We start from the raw sequence: 18,138 nt of genomic DNA, 5'->3' as shown, positions 1-18,138 counted from the left end.
GGGGGGTGCAGTAGATCTTCATTTTTTAGGTATTAAACAACGCTGAATTACGTGGTAAAAATGTACCGATTTCTGTATTGCCGTAAGGAATAAAATAAACAAATGAAATCTTTTCAGTTTTTTTCGTAAGTGTTATTTATTTTATTTATTTATTTTTTTTTTTTGAATACTTAAAAAAAAAAAAAAAAAAAAGCAATAAAATCCAAACATATTTTCTATCTACACGGAATTATTTTTCCAGCTAGAAACTTAATGAAATTACCAAATGATATTTGGTAAACGTTTTTTTTTTTTTTTTTTTTTTTTTTTTTTTATGGATAGCATCTAGGGGCAAATAACTAAAAAAAAGTTTTTAAAAAAGTCGCTGCTGGAAATATATTTAATTTATTTTCAAATTAATATTATCAATATAATTGTTGTTTAAAATTTATTAAATAAAAATGTTAAATAGAATACTTAAAATAATTCTCTCGCTAAAAACATTAACTAAAATACCGCTATTTAGTAAAATCAATTTTTCTTAATGTCATATGCAAATAAGGTGATCTCTTAATTGTATATTTTTGCAAGTATAATACTATGTATAGAAATAAATGAAAGATTAAAGTAAGACACGTTTTGTATATATGAATCAAATTGTGAACAAACAGACAGGAATACGAATTTATAGATATATGATGATGATTACACCATCTTGTCAGACGAGTGCAACTCCCTCAGACATTTAAAATCCATGAGCCCAAATGCCTGAGGGAGTATCTATACAAAGATGATGTTACAAAGTCTTAGCTTTGCACGACAGCTAAGTCTGTCTCTCGGTTCAAAATGTTGAGATCCAGCAACAAGCAAGAGCAAGATAGCCAGCAACAAATTAAACTGCAGACCAGCTCAATGCGGGTAATGGTCTTCCGCTTTATGGTTTTTAAATCAGAGATTTGCTTCTCCTAGAAAGGTTGCCTTCACCACGGCTTATGGGAGCCCTCTCCACCCCAATACACATATACACACACACAAATATACACGGTGCTAGTTGGCCGTTGACCCAGAAAAAGAGTTCATTCTCCCTTTGTAAGGTCTTGTTTTTAATCCTCCAGGGAGACTAGCCGCCCTCCTCACCAAACAAGTCTGGTGGGGGAACCAGTTTAGTCGCCGGTGACCCGACCATGAGGCAGGTAGTACTGGGTTACATGGTACCAGTAGCATATGACATGAACTGACACAATATATATATATATATATATATATATATATATATATATATATACCGCTCCCCATGTGGGGGTACCAAATTGGTTAAAAAGGGAAAATTATTCCCAACTCGCATTTAGGTAAAAATGCACTTTCGTAAATAATTGAATTCATTCAAAACATATCGCTAAAAACAAAACAAAACAACATCTAAGTAAATCGCGATATATCCAGACAGTTGGCGAGATGGTCCAGGGGTAAGGGTTTTAGGCTCATTACCGTTGGGTCCCGATTTCGAATCTCGCTAGATACAGCCACTCTGATGAGTCGTAGACGACGAAACACGAGTCAGTGGATAATTACATTTTAAAAATAATATACATACCGCTCCCCATGTGGGGGTACCAAATTGGTGAAAAAGGGAAAATTATTCCCAACTCGCATTTAGGTAAAAATGCACTTTCGTAAATAATTGAATTCATTCAAAACATATCGCTAAAAACAAAACAAAACAACATCTACGGAAGTGCATTTTTAATATATATATATATATATATATATACATATCGTCGTTGGCACGAGTATACATTTTTGCGTATATGGATTGAGCCAGCCTCAGTTGCAAAGTGTTTTAGGTAATCCACAAGGCGCAACTTCATGTTGCATGCACTTCAGATATCATCATCCGCTGCGGGAAACATGTGTAACATGCAGGTTCAGGAAGATATGTTCTCGCAGCATTACATGGAGTACCACCTTGTCGCTTACCTGCCAGGCAAATTCATTTGGGAGTGAATCTCCCTCGGTGAATTCAACGCACCCCCAGATACCAGCCTGAAAATTTCTATGATTCGGCATGAATCGACGAATTATAATTATGAATTATATTCATTATATACATATATATATATATATTGCGTATTTAGAAAGCATGTTTTCATTCAAACAGATATTGTTTTTTTTTTTCTTTTCTTTTTAATAATTTTTCAATTTTTCGAATATTTATTCTTATGTTTCGGTCGAATTTGTGTAGGAAAGTTCCGTAGTCGTTTTCGTCCATCTGTTTTTTTTTGTTTTTTTGCTAGTACTTTTAACTGATTTTCTTCAGTCGTCTTCAGACAGCTTTTGATTACTGTTTCGTTTAAAATTTGGATGCTTTTATATGCTTCAGTTCAAATTACATTTAAATTATTTCAAATAGTGAAGCGTCTTGTGTTTAAACAAGGTCGATAGCCATTAGTCACATACTCTCATGTAATGAATGAATGCGTGAATGTAGAATTGACATGAAATTCTTAAAGATAAACTAAAATGACCAGAAAAATGAGCTGAAATGACTTAAATAAATAAAAAGTAAATGACTTAGAATGACTTTAATGAACTTAAGGATGAATTGAATACCCTTAAGAATGACTTGAATGCTTATAAAATAACTGGAATCCTTCAAAAACAGCTTGAATGATCTGGAGAATGACTTGAATGGCTTTGAGACAGACTGGTTGTAAAGTGGGTGATCATTTTACATTAAATTAATACAGAAAAGTGATCCCTCTACTTTATATCACAAAGTTACAAACATAAGTACAGCATGTAGTAAGAACAGATACTACACTTTGATCTTGGCCAAAAGGCCAAGAAAAGGGTATTTATTTGCTCCCCCGCCGAGAAAATTAGGCACAAGGCCGATTTTTAATGTGAGGAGTGAAGGGGAAATGGGGACCAACTCCCCGAGGAGTAGGGGAGCTGGATAGTGACAATTGGTATGAAGGGTTGCCCCTACATTGACCAAGGTCTTATACGTGGGTTTGCTTCTACATATGGTCTTTGCTTATAGTATCTGCCGGAACAGATGGTATTTATTTGCTCCCCCACTGAGCAAATTAGGCACAAGGCCGATTTTTAATGTGAGGAGTCAAGGGAGGGGGAAGGGAAAAAGGGGACCAGCTCCCGAGAGGTGGGAAATGGGAGCTGGTTAAAGGTCAAGCATGTGAGGTTGCCCCCACATCTGGTCTTTGCTAGTCCTAGCTAGTCATAGCTTGCAGCATCTGCCGGAACAGATGGTATTTATTTGCTCCCCCACCGAGCAAATTAGGCACAAGGCCAATTTTTAATGTGAGGAGTGAATGGAGGGGAAAGGGAAAGGGGGGACCAGCTCCCGAGAGGTGGGAAATGGGAGCCGGTTAAAGGTCAGGCATGTGGGGCTGCCCCCACATCTGGTCTTTGCTAGTCATAGCTAGTCCTAGCTAGTCATAGCTTGCAGTATCTGTCGGAACAGATGGTATTTATTTGCTCCCCCACCGAGCAAATTAGGTACAAGGCCAATTTTTAATGTGAGGAGTGAAGGGAGGGGGAAGGGAAAAAGGGGACCAGCTCCCGAGAGGTGGGAAATGGGAGCTGGTTAAAGGTCAGGCATGTGGGGTTGCCCCCACATGTGGTCTTTGCTAGTCATAGCTAGTCATAGCTGGCAGTATCTGTTGGAACAGATGGTATTTATTTGCTCCCCCACCGAGCAAATTAGGCACAAGGCCGATTTTTAATGTGAGGAGTGAAGGGAGGGGGAAGGGGAAAAGGGGACCAGCTCCCAAGAGGTGGGAAATGGGAGCTGGTTAAAGGTCAGACATGTGGGGTTGCCCCCACATCTGGTCTTTGCTAGTCATAGCTTGCAGTAGCTGCCGGAACAGATGGTATTTATTTGCTCCCCCACCGAGCAAATTAGGCACAAGGCCAATTTTTAATGTGAGGAGTGAAGGGAGGGGGAAGGGAAAAAGGGGACCAGCTCCCGAGAGGTGGGAAATGGGGGCTGGTTAATTTCATGGATGTGGGGTTGCCCCCACATCTGGTCTTTGCTAGTCATAGCTAGTCATAGCTAGTCATAGCTTGCAGCATCTGCTGGAACAGATGGTATTTATTTGCTCCCCCACTGAGCAAATTAGGCACAAGGCCGTTTTTAATGTGAGGTAAAAACCAGCTCCCCTTAAAGTAGGCAAAAAGGGGGCACTCTGGTTACCAAAAATAATAATTGTCCCAGTATGGAGGGTTTCCCCTCCATTGACTGGTACAAATTATCTTAAGTGCAGTATCTGCCGGAACAGATGGTATTTATTTGCTCCCCCACCGAGCAAATTAGGCACAAGGCCAATTTTTAATGTGAGGAGTGAAGGGAGGGGGAAGGGAAAAGGGGACCAGCTCCCGAGAGGTGGGAAATGGGAGCTGGTTAAAGGTCAGGCATGTGGGGTTGCCCCCACATCTGGTCTTTGCTAGTCATAGCTAGTCATAGCTTGCAGTATCTGCCGGAACAGATGGTATTTATTTGCTCCCCCACCGAGCAAATTAGGCACAAGGCCGATTTTTAATGTGAGGAGTGAAGGGAGGGGGAAGGGAAAAAGGGGACCAGCTCCCGAGAGGTGGGAAATGGGAGCTGGTTAAAGGTCAGGCATGTGGGGTTGCCCCCACATCTGGTCTTTGCTAGTCATAGCTAGTCATAGCTTGCAGCATCTGCCGGAACAGATGGTGTTTATTTGCTCCCCCACTGAGCAAATTAGGCACAAGGCCGTTTTTAATGTGAGGTAAAAACCAGCTCCCCTAAAAGTAGGCAAAAAGGGGCACTCTGGTTACCAAAAATAATAATTGTCCCAGTATAGAGGGTTTCCCCTCCATTGACTGGTACAAATTATCTTAAGTGCAGTATCTGCCGGAACAGATGGTATTTATTTGCTCCCCCACCGAGCAAATTAGGCACAAGGCCAATTTTTAATGTGAGGAGTGAAGGGAGGGGGAAGGGAAAAAGGGGACCAGCTCCCGAGAGGTGGGAAATGGGAGCTGGTTAAAGGTCAGGCATGTGGGGTTGCCCCCACATCTGGTCTTTGCTAGTCATAGCTAGTCCTAGCTAGTCATAGCTTGCAGTATCTGCCGGATAGATACTACACTTTGATCTTGGCCAAAAGGAAAGTTAAGAACAGCATCTATTAACAAGAGACCTTTGATCTTAACCAAAAAGGCCACACACAAAAGTGTTCCAGACAGACCGACCGACCGACTGACAGACCGACCTACGGAGTGACTTATAGAGTCGCTTGCACGCGACTAAAAATGTTTTAACGTGTTAAGAACGTGGCGAAAATGAATGTACAACGGTTTAAAAGTATGAGATACAAAATGGTATGGAATTTAGTTTTTTAAAAAAAATTTAATTTCATTTATTAATTTATAAATTTAAATTACAACGTATAATATATATATATATATATATATATATATATATATATATATATATATATATATATAAACATATGTAACTATATGTACATATATATTGGATGGTTACGTACACAGGCACTTTAAAATGTTATTACTATTTTCAAAATTTACATTATTAATTTTTGGCTGTTTAGCTCTTATATAAAGTGCTTCCAGTATTTTCTAGTCTTTTTACATTTGAATCCATATGAATAATTTTCGTGTTTTCAACTAGGATTTTTCTAAATCGGGAATGTGTGCATCCATGTTTTAGGTGTTGGCAAATTAAGCTTGTATCTGAAAGGTATCGGGTTAATCGACTGGACAATGCGTTGGTCGTGTGTCCAGTGTAGCTCATATTGTTTCTATTCTTGGGGATGCAGTCTCCCAAGGGGTATTTAAATTGATAGACCACAATGGTTTCCGCAACTGATTTTGTTGTCCGGAGAGTGTCGTTTTTAATTATAAGGCTAGCAGTTGTTAATTTCTTGTAGTAGATGATAAATCTGATCTTATTTCTATTGAATTGGGATATATATATATATATATATATTATATATTATATATTATATATATATATATACCTTTCATCTGATTTAAAGTTGTGATGTAGCTGGTTGCGATGGAATATATTGATGGGGTCGGGATTGTTAACTTGGTTATTATTAGTTTAGATTAGGTTTCTAAATGTTAGTTTAATTTGTTTATCAACTAAGAAATTGGAAAATTAGTTATTAATTAAGACCTGTTTGATATTTTTTTAAATTCACTGTAGAATTGTCGGAAACGAGAAAACCTTGGAAGGAAGAAATGTAGGTCAATCTTTTATCGCATAGTTTTTCCTTAAAAGGTCAATGGATTACATATTATTCATTAAAAAAAAGTGTGTGTGTGTGTGTGTGGGTCCTACATCTGATGAGAGGCCGTTCTTGTGAATATTTTCAAACGATATCAGGTTTGAAATTGTCCGAACGTTCGCGAAACATTTGTAACGAACGATGAAAATACACTACTTGTTGCTATCAATCCAACCTTTGTTGTCTTGATTTTGTGAATATATATATATATATATATATATATATATATATATATATATATATACTAGCGAAAGTACCCGTCGTTGATTGGGTTCAAAAACAGCCTACAGAAAATGGACTCTGATTTATGAAAGTATGATAGGTTATGAAAAGGAAGGGTTGTAAAGAGATAGCTTCGAATTTGGGGGTATCAAAACCAAAGCAAAATATGATGAAAGTAAAAATAAAATAGATAAACCCATAATTTATTATACCATACCTGTTCACACTGAAACACTTATCATAATATTCTGTGGATATATATTAAAAAACCTTGTTAAACTTTGTGACATATTTCCATTCTATGGAGGTCAGGTGCGAACGAATACTCCATAATTTTATTATACCATATTTCTTCAAACTTAAAACATAATTATCAAAGTATACTTATGCAGATAGATATGAAAATTCTTTATTAAAGTTTATGCCTATTTCCATTCTATGGAGGCCAGGCATGAACGCAGACCCCACAATTTTATTATACCATCTCTATTTAAGTTAAAACATACTTATCAAAGTATTATGTACATCTATATCAAAAACACTTGTAAACGTTTTTTTTTTTTTTTTTTAAATCTTTTATTTCCATACTTTGTGGACCAGGCGCATATGCAGACCCCACAATTTTAATGAACCACGGTTCTGCCAGATCAATCATACCCATTCCTGTGTGTCGAATCTTCTATCATTATATGTAATCAGTTTTTTTAAATAGTCAACCATATAGGAGCCTATTCGTGATCAGACACACACGCACACATACATTCAGCTTTATATATATATATATATATATATATATATATATGTGTGTGTGTGTGTGGCATATTTCATGAAATAAAATAGATGGGTTTTGTTTTATCTATTAATTCTATTTTTCGATCCTTTCCACCTTCCGAATAATAGTATTCACTTCTAGCAGGAACTGGCTGATATAATCACCATATTTATCATAAGTTCGAATACTTTCCAATCCTTTAGGATTCATCGTCAGGAATAAATTAATCTAACTGGTTTTGAATAATTTATAAATGTTTTTTTTTTTTTTTTTTTTTTTTTTTTTTTTTGCTTTGCTTTTTTTTAACCAATGGAAATAAAGATAAATAAAATAATTAACCAAGGAAAAAATTTTTTTTTATAAATTGTTCAAAACCAGATTAATTTATTCCTGGCGATGAATCCTGAAGGATTAGAAAGTACTGGAACTGGGAACATACCTTTTTTCCAAGTGCTAGCGGGAGCTCGACAAATACTCAGTGATCAGGCTGGTTTTGGTGTTGTGGGAGGTCATGTTGGTGATGTTCTTGATATGACTAAACAAAGTGGTCCAGTGGGTTCAGGTCGAGGGAGAAAAGGGACCAGTGACAGAAAGGTACAGTCATAGCAATCCTTCTGAAGCCAAGCCTTGACTTGTGGGCTGGTGCCGAGTCCTGCTGCCACACCCAGGGTCCGCCAACAGCCATCTGATTGCACCAGGGAATCGCCATACTCTTCAGCACATCCAGGTACACTTTGGTGTTGACTTTCAAGCCGACTTCGAATATGTGAGGTGGCAAGATGTGACCCTATAACTGTGGCCAGAAACTTTGAGCTGTGCCCTTAAGCGTTGACCAATCTGGATTTGCATTCTGTGGGTGCTGGCAATGGTGCTGTTGTCAAAACTTAGATTGGTAGAGAGCATGAGTTGTACAGTGGCACATCTCCAATCTCGCGTGTTGAATATTGTCACTTTCAGACATGATAGAAGGCTCCTATCGCTCTTGGAATTTGTACACTACTGGCCAACTAGTAGATGATCTGCAACAAAAAAAAACGGGTTTACATCAAACGGAAATGGAATCATGTCATCTTTTCTGAGATGACAATTTTATTGGTTCACCATGTATATATGGATGTATATTTATGAATTATCTTTCTGCTTTATTATTGCTATTCTGGTCGTTCATGTTTATGCGATAGATTTTTGGAATATTTAGGGTTGCAATTCACCTGCAGGTGTCCAGGTCAGTCTTGTTGATGAAAACGTACCTGTTTCAGAGATTCAAACAAAAGTTTAGAAAAATCAACAAAAAAGAGGAAAAGCCTGAAAATCAAAGATGCAATATTTCCTGTTCTTTGATGGTAATCCGTTTATTTTCTGAGTGATGAAAATAAGACAAATCGAGAAATGACTTTTAATGATAATAAAATTGAAATGTTGTCATTCTGTATAAGATGTCACTATCTCTCTGAGAAAGTGGAAGAAAAAGTGACATGTTACATTATTTTTTTTAGATAAGGAGTGATTATTTATGTTATATAGATTCTTCAGACTACTATTCTCATCCTGAGTGTTATTTTTTTTATTTTTATTTTTTTTACATAGGCATCACCACTTATCAAGGCCAAGAGGCTACTCAAGGATAAGGGTTAAAGAGTGTACAGTAGAAAATTGGACAATATAGTACTCGTTAGTAATGGAAATTCGGTAAATTTGTTAACTTATATGGAACAGCTCACAAAAAAACTTGTTTACGTTAGACTTGAAGACAACCATATTGTAGTCAGCTAGAAAGCAGGAAAACGTAAGACAATTCCACAGGCGTGCAGTTCTAAAAAAGAAGCTTTGTTCATGGAATCTACGTTTAGGTACAGATAAAGTGTGGGGGAAATTATTGAGTTTCTTGTGAAAGTTTGGCAAGGGAGGACCATAGATTGGAGCTCAGTCGAGCACTTGCCATGAAAATAACGATAAAGCAGAGACAAACTCACAATGTCTCTTCTGTGAGAAAGAGGTTGCAGGGAAGAGAAAAGGACATCCCCTACGAGGCTATGAAGTCTATTTTGAACTCTATCAAGGCAGGATAAGTCCTTTCTAGCAACTCTTGCCCAGATGTGGCAACAGTACTTCATCCTTGGATGTACCTGGCTCTTATATAGATAGATACTTTGTGTTCTCTTGGAACTGATTGGTAATCTAAGGATTAAACTTGGTTGCACTAGCTTTTCTGAGGATCCATCAAATCAAGACTAAAGATGAACCAGGTCTGTTTGTCCATTGGCCGAAGTAAAACCCCAGAGATTGTTATTGATCCCTTAATGTTATAATTGTTATGTGTCCTGTTGAACATATTCATCTGTTGATGATCACAGGTGAACATACGTATATAGATGATTGTGACACGTATATACAAACACATGTACACTCTCATACAATCTTACAGCTAGAAAACACACACACACATAATAACAGCATTTGTAGAAGAATGTGAGTTGGTTGTAAAAATAACTTAAGATGAGAACTGTAGTCCAAAGAATAACAGAAATACTATGCTAGCCAATATAACGCCTAAGTACACCAATCACAAAAAAATTGCAGCACTTTTTTTTTTGTTTGGTTTTATGTAAGATTGGGTCTACTCTCCATCCATAGCCCTTGAGCCCCTGGAGGGGCATAGGCCATCTACAACTTTTGCAGATGTCTTTGTAGTGAGGAGTTCTTTTTTTCCAGGGTGAGGGTGCTGACCCCACGCCCAACCTTCCCAGAAGGTACATACAGCGCCTCGCCTTCCCAAATGGTCACCCATCTGGTACTGGCTAGGCTCAACGTTGCTTAACTTTGATGATCTGGCGAGAACCAGTGTGTCAACGTGATTGTACCATAGATGGGTCTACTCTACCTCATAGTAAAAGTTGGACAAGATTTGAGTATGGGAAAGTTTCAAATTTCGAAGTTTAACATTTTTGACTTAAAGTTCATTTTCCATTAAGTTTTAAAATACTAACTCGGTCAGTTTCCATGATAAAACAATAAATCTTGCATTTTTTCCCATGTTTTTAGGATCAATCATTCACACGAAATGGTTGCCAGTGATGTTGAATAACCCCTTATACTTTATCTATGGTTATCTATACCCCACTCTGATTCACATAAGTCATAATGTTTGTGAAATCATTTTCTGCTGGATACCGAGCCATTCCGGTATTAAAGATAATGAATTAGCAGATTCTGCAGCAAAAAACGCCTTAACTCTTCCAATCGATGCAAATTTTAAAATTCCATACATGGATCTAAAAAGACGTATCAACGCATATACAACCGAGAAATGTCAAACCTACTGGAATGAACACCCTAACAATAAACTTCACCAAATCATGTCAAAAAACAAGAACAAAATACGAAACTAAACAAAAAAGAAGTCAAACTAACAAGAATAAAAATAGGCCATACTCACTTAACCCACTCATATCTCCTAAAAAAAGAAAGCCAACCCATCTGTATACCTTGTCAAACACCACTCACAATCAAACACATATTAATTGAATGTACTGATTTTGTAACCGTAAGAAATCGATTCTACAAAGAAAACAATATTAAAAAGACTTATCTGATAAAAACAATCCCAACACCATACTCTCATATCTTAAAAAAAATTGGCCTTTATAAAAAAATTTAAAAAGAACCCTTTATACAACGGTCTTGGATATGACCTAAAACTATATCCGATGGTGAAGCCCCACCTTGTGGGCCTTGGGGAGTGTGGAGCCACCCTTTAATTGCCATTGCTCCCAGGTCCACTCTGACCCGGAGTAGTAGTTCCCGTTAAGGTCCCAACTATGGGTTAAATAGAATCTGACTTAAAAAAAATATATACTCCATTAAAAATCGTTCCTCAAAATAACTAAATTCGGCATTAAATAACCTGAAAAAGGTTGATATGCCGTAAAACAAAAACAACCAACCAATCACACGAAATGGTTGCCAATGATGTTGAATAAATCCTTATACTTTATCTATGGTTATCTATACCCCACCCTGATTCACATAAGTCATAATGTTTGTTTATTTATTTATTTTTTTTTAAGTTTTTCACACTTCCTCATCATCTATGACTAGAGCATTTTTCATATTGTCACACTTGCCATCTTTGCAATGTCTACATGTACTGGTACATTCTAGTCCGTGCTTTCTGTAGGTGCACCTTAGGGTATTGCATCCTTCCAAACAGTTGCAATGAATCATCTGAATCAGTTCATATGGAGCAAGACTTTTCTGTCATCACTGGGACAAGTTTGTCGTCTCCTACCATCCATCCCCATTCAGATGATGCCATTTGATCACTACATTGGAACCACTCCATAACCTGGTAGAAAGTTTGTAAAGAATTAAATCTACGGGCACAGATAGTTTAAGGGAGTCGTTCTGGCATGACGAACATCTTTGCCCTTGCAACTTTCTTGCAGAACATATTGTATCTAATTGATACCAATGAGTCCTTTTGATCTTCATTGAACAGTGGTAGCATTGCCTTAGAACAATTGGTTTTCACAATATCCATGTTGACATTTTTTTTTGTGCCAGTTGGTGCATTAGTGAATCATGAAAAGCCTGCTTGCCAGTCGTTCATTTATATTTTGAGCCACTAAATCTCCTATCAATTAATTAATAAGATGCGAAGCATTACGAAAGTTTGTTTATGAAAAAATAAGAATCAAATTAAAAAATCCATAACCATGAAACAGATAGTATTATACGAAAACTGATTTCAGGAAAATCTTGTTCCAAAACAAGTCCAGGTTCACTAAGGTTAGGTTAGTAAACAACATAATTTAAGGCAATTTTTGCTGATTAAAAAAAATCGAATCTTAGAAATTCATCTTAACTAAGAAGTAGGTAAAAAAGTCGAGTTCAATCAGCTAAGAAATATATGAAAACTGATTTCAAGAAAATTTCATTCAAAGATGATTCCAAGCTCACTTGTGATGAGCCTGATGGATAGTCACGAGGTTAAGTTTATAAGCAACATAATTCAAGTCAATTTGTTAGCCAGTAACAAAGTGGGATCATTATTTGGGCTAGTATTGTTAGTAGTGAGCTTGTGTGTCCTTTTAAAGTGGCGGCCTGGTTCAAAATCACTTACTAAATAAGGTGCAAACCATTGAGAAAGTTTGTTGATATAAAAACGAATCAAATTAAGAAATGCACATTAATATGATAGCAAACGTAACATTAGTTGTGGATAAAAGATTATTAAAAGTTATTGAAAAAAAAAACAAAAAAAAAAAAAACAGAAGCGTCAGTTCAATAAATGATGCAGCACTTTTTTGTACTTCTCTTAATTTGTCGTTTTTGTAAAACTGAATTTTTTTTTTTATTCTTGTATATTTTTCGTTTCTTTTATATTCACATATTCTTTCAAAATCAATTACTAAAACGTTCCGAGTAATTCGCAATTGTATTTTTAGTATCGCCTGCACTGCCGATTGAACCTTCAACCTCCAGAAGAGTGTAACTCACAACTGAATTTTACCGAGTACTATATTAACTAATACCACAATTTCTTGTAGACTTTTTCTGTTTGGAATTCTCTGCAGATTCCTAAGTTCGACAGAAAGATTCTCGGGTTCGACTTTATACATTTAAAGAAATTCAAAGATTACACCGATTAAAATGAAATAACACTCAAAATGAGGACAATAGCCTGAAGAATCCAAATATGAGTAATCAATCCTTATCTCAAAAATTCAGAAATATAATATAAAATCTAATATATATTGAAAATGTAACAATAGCTGAGACATGTTTGCACATATGTAGCCAAAAATGTGTGTATGAATAAAAAAATTATACTAATATATATATATATATATATATATATATATATATATATATATATATGCAAATAACTTGAGAGTTAATATAAAAAATTGAATCCCGTCCCAGAAACTTTGCCTCTGTGTGCTGGTATCCAATGTCATGATATTGGACAGTCTGTCTTCGGAGCAAGATGATCACTCCTCAAAAATGTCCGTCAGGCAAAAAGAAAAAAAAAAGAAGAAAATAAACACACAAAAGAAAATCCTTAATCCATGTTTATGGTCATGTCAAAACAAATCTATTCGGATCCGATTACTCTGCACAGATGGACAACTCATGAAAAATTGCTTCCATATTTATAAACCAGTTTTTGCTTATTTAAAGTCTGTGTATATTTTTCATACACTCCTATTTAAAATTTTTCCTTTTTTTTTTTTCTTTTTTAATTTTTTTTTTTCTTTTTCTTTTTTTTCTTTTTAAAATTTTTTCTTTTTTTTTCTTTTTTTTTTTAAATTTTTTTAGTAACCTTATTCTCGTAGGATGCATTTCTTGTTCATATTGATCACAATATTTTCAAGGCTGCTTCCCCCCCCCTCGCCCCTCTCTGGTTTTGATTCTGACTCGTGAAATTTTAAAAGCTCCCGACTCTGACTCAAATCTTTTTCCTCTTCCACCTGTATTAATAAAACTGTGAGGTAACTTCACGTGTGCTTCTCGTGTCAACGTAACTTTGAATTATTTTCTTTTTTATTTACTTCGCGAAATTCACCACTTCCTTTATTTCCAATGAATCAGATAATTCTGTGTTAGATATTGACCGGTCACGCCAAAGGATGTGCCAGGCGACGATTATTATGATCCTTATAATATTTATAAAAATAGAATGTGAGAAAGAATGTTATCATAGCGAAATAAATATTTACAGATAAGATTATTTATAACAAAATATTTTAATAGAAAAGAATGTTAGAACACAAACAATACTTAAATATCGGTGTGACCTCTAGATTCTGACTAGAGGTCACTTACTATGACAAGGATCTTAGGAGAGAACTTGAAATATATGTATCATTTAGTCAAGAGTTGAGTCAGAGAGAGAGAGAGAGAGAGCGAGCGAGCGCAGACAGTCGATAGCCAAAGGGAGAAAGACTGTCCAAGGACAGTGATGGCTCAAAGTAGGGGAAAATGCTGCTAGGACCAGAGTTGCTGTTTTCCAATGGGGGAAATGCCGAAAAGTGTGCTGGTCGATGATTATTATTATTATTTGTAAAAATAGAAAGTCAGAAAGAATGTTATTATAGCGAAATAAATATTTACAGATAAAATTATTTATATCAAAATATTTTAATAGAAAAGAATGTTAGAACACAAACAATTTTAAAAAATAAGTCTGACTTCTAGAGCCTGATGTAGTATGACATGGATGTCACTTAAGATGACATGGATCTCACAGTAGAGATTGAAAGACCTGTATCACCGAGTCTGGAGTCAGAGAGAGCAGACAGTCACCAGCCAGAGGGAGAATGACTGTCCACGGACAGTAATGATTCTAAGTAGGTAGGGGAAAATGTTGAATGTAAAAGTTCAGGACTAGCGTTGCAGCTTTCCAATGGGGAAAACATCCAAAATAAAGCTGCTGTAAATATCACCAAGACTTTGGGTTATATGAATCTTCATTTGTAGTTTTTCCGAGGATCTGTCAAATCAAAACCAAAGATGAACCAGATAGGTTTCTCCATCGGCCAGTGTAAAACTGTTATTGGTCTTTTAATGTTATAATTGTTATATGTCCTATTGTACATATTTGTATGTAGACGATCACAACGCTATATGGTTATAGATGACTGGGACACATATATCTATAAACGTATATACTCTCATACAATCTAACAATTAGAAGACATACGTATACATAATATATACCCTGAAAATATTACATCTGTTGCTGGTATTGGTTGCATGATATCTTTCTAATCGAATCCTTTCTCAAAAGATCTCAGGTACTTATGACAGAAACTATCTATCTATAAATATAAAAGCGAAAATGTATGTATGTGTGTTCGCTTTTTCTGTATGTCTACAAAAGGCTTCTTTCAGAGAAGCGGTCACTCGCTCCACAACTTTTTAAAACTTTTTATATCACATATAAATCGTAATATCTCATAGTTAACAACGAAGCTCGCCTGCTTATTTAATTTGCTCGATTTTGGAAAGATAAATATTCAACATTTGTCGCTCGCTGCATGTGGGTTAGTCTTTTTCCTATAACATCCTGGGAAAATAAAAATCCTGCAGTCAAACTTGACCTCATTAACTCATTAAAACGGGCACCTGCCAAATCCAAGTAATTAAATAAATTCAAACGTGTTTCCGTTAGCATCTCGTGGTGGGGCAATGGTTAACGTCGCACGTTTTTTTTTGTTTTTTTTTTCACACTTTAATTTACAACTTTGCCTCAAGGGTTCGGGTTCGGGTTCAATCCTGATACTTACCTACCAAAACATTTTTTTTTAACTCCCACTCCCACCCCCGGAGTTTCCACACACATCTCCAAACACCCGGGCAACGCCAGGTACCCCTCGCTAGTCTCGTATACAAAGTAAAGTCAGAATTTCCTCTATTCGATTAATGGAGATAGCTTTAACAACAATTTGTTTCATTAGTGATTTAGACTATTTACTGGTTCGTGTTGAACCTCCCCCCCCCACTCCACCCCCCACCCCAAAAAATATTTTTAATTGATTTCATCAATTTTAATCTTTTGTCCTGATCAATATTTCCTTTATTTTTTAGTTTGACATAAAATAAGACGAAGATTTTACTCTTACTGCCAGATGTCCCAATAGGCTTTTTGGAAGGGGGTTCTTGCATTGGTTTGATTCCAAGAGAATTTTTTATACTTCCCAGATCGGAATATCTCAGATTCGCAAACGGACATCGTTTCTATCTTTTTTTAATCGAGTTAAACAAAATTCCAAGCATGCAGTTGTCTTTGCTGTTTGTTTGTCTTTTTCGTATAAATAAAGCGAACCTATTGGAATGCAACTGCTTCCGGCTGGGTGGTATCTGTTCTGTAATTCGTTCTTGATCAATGTAGGAGAAGCCCTTCATACTGAGACAATTACTTATTTGGATACTGCCAGAGTGGCCCCTTTTGAGGGGAGCTGCCCCCTCCAACCCAACATTAAAAATGACCTTGTGTCTAATTTGCTTTCGTGGGAGCAACACCATTAAAAGCAACAGCATTTTCACTCTCACAGCCAGAAGTTCCAATAAAATCACCGGGTACTAATTTTATAACACGCAATTTTTCGTATTTAACCAGTAGTAAATTACATTCGGTTTTGAGGTTACTTTTCAAAAAACAAAATTTAAACAAATCTTTATTAATAATTCAGTTTTATTAGTATAGTATTTTTTTTTAAATATATATATATATATATATATATATGTATATATACATATATATATATATATACACACACATATATATATATAAAATATATTCAATCTACTTCGTAGACACATAAATAAACAATCGCCTTAGAGATTATTATTGCGAATATAAAACCCAAATCAAACCCCTTCTATATTCATAAATCATAGCTTCCTCATCATACAGTTGTTTAGATATTTAAAGATTTGCTGTGTTTCAAATTCAATGATTAGATAGTTGATTATAAACTAAGCTCTGTTTCGAAATTATTATTATTATTATTATTATTATTATTATTATTATTATTATCATCAGAATAATGTTATAAATAGATATTAAAACATCATCATCATCATCATCATAATAATGTTATAAATAGATATTAAAACATTATTATCATCATCATAATAATAATAATGTTATAAATAGATATTAAAACATCATCATCATCATAATAATGTTATAAATAGATATTAAAACTACAACAAAATTATAGTTTTTTAGTTCATTCTCGCTTTATGTGTTTGATGATATTTTTCTTGTTAAAATTCCTTCTAGAGAGACATCATGTACTTATAGAAGGGACCACGTGAAGGTTGCCAACATCCTAAGTGAAAGTGTTTCTATTCATTTATTTATTGCGAACTATTATCCTCATCTTCTAGTAGTTGTTTTACGACATTTCTGCCAACTATTCCTCTGGCCTTCGTCAGGTGGTTAACCATGATGGGGTAGGAATGCTGAATCTCTTAACTGCATCCTCAGCAATTACTGCTTTCCATAGTCGACATCTTCCCACAAAAAAGTTGCAAAAACTTAACATCGTCATCTCCCCTAACCGCTTGTGAATTTCATTTGATTGTGCCATATATAATATGGCACATTCACGTTGACACACCGATTCTCGCTAAATCACCAAAGTTAAGCAACATTGAGCCTGACCATTACCAGATGAGTGACAATTTGGGAAGATGAGGCACTGTATGTCATCATCATCATCATCATCATGCAGTCCGTCAGTCTTGATGATGACTAGTTGGGGCCTCAGTGCTTTATCCCTCGGTGTTGGCGTAGTCTCACTCCATCACCACAGGACTTTCCACCTTGGCTCCAAACTTGCTTGCGCAGTTTAGGTGCAATATCTGTTGCGCATCAGATAGACACCCTTTGAACCTCCAATGCTCATGTCCAGTGGAGCGAACCGGCGATAACTGGCAGCAGAGGAGGCCGCAGCTTCTGGCCGAAAGTAATCTCAGTGAGGTAAACAGTCACCCTATCGTGTCCACTACTATGCCGTTTCTTTCTGGATGAGGTTCCATAGCTTTTTAAGGAAAACTGCAAGGCAGCAGTAGGATTTGAAGTCAGAGTTCCCATCTCTTAACGTTTTGCTGTGATAAGGCCCACAAGGCAGTGGTGTTTGATTTTCGGGTTGGTTCCCGTAGTCTTTGCCCAACCATGGGCACCCACAAGACAGTGGGATAGGGGTTGGTAGTGTGCCAGGGCATGTCTAAACATCGGTGGGCCATAATGCACTACCTCTGAGGTCCCCTACTACTCCGAGATCTACAAGTTTAGCCTGAGGCCGCAAGGCACCCAGTTACCGTGTGTGGCCAACATGGAAGCACTGT

At 36.1% G+C, this 18,138-nt stretch overlaps 1 protein-coding gene and 1 pseudogene across 1 annotated transcript in view; one reads left to right on the top strand and one right to left on the bottom strand.

Moving 5' to 3' along the window:
• LOC145293759 (S-adenosylmethionine sensor upstream of mTORC1-like) overlaps positions 1-18,138 on the top strand; it is an 852,347-nt gene that overhangs the window by 166,956 nt on the left and 667,253 nt on the right. The window lies entirely within an intron of this gene.
• LOC145294315 (U2 spliceosomal RNA) lies at positions 2,694-2,832 on the bottom strand (annotated as a pseudogene).

The sequence above is a fragment of the Euprymna scolopes genome, chromosome 15 (assembly GCF_053919585.1).
Source record: "Euprymna scolopes isolate OS-2025 chromosome 15, ASM5391958v1, whole genome shotgun sequence".
Taxonomy (NCBI): domain Eukaryota; kingdom Metazoa; phylum Mollusca; class Cephalopoda; order Sepiida; family Sepiolidae; genus Euprymna; species Euprymna scolopes.
This window is presented reverse-complemented; position numbering and strand designations above follow the sequence as displayed.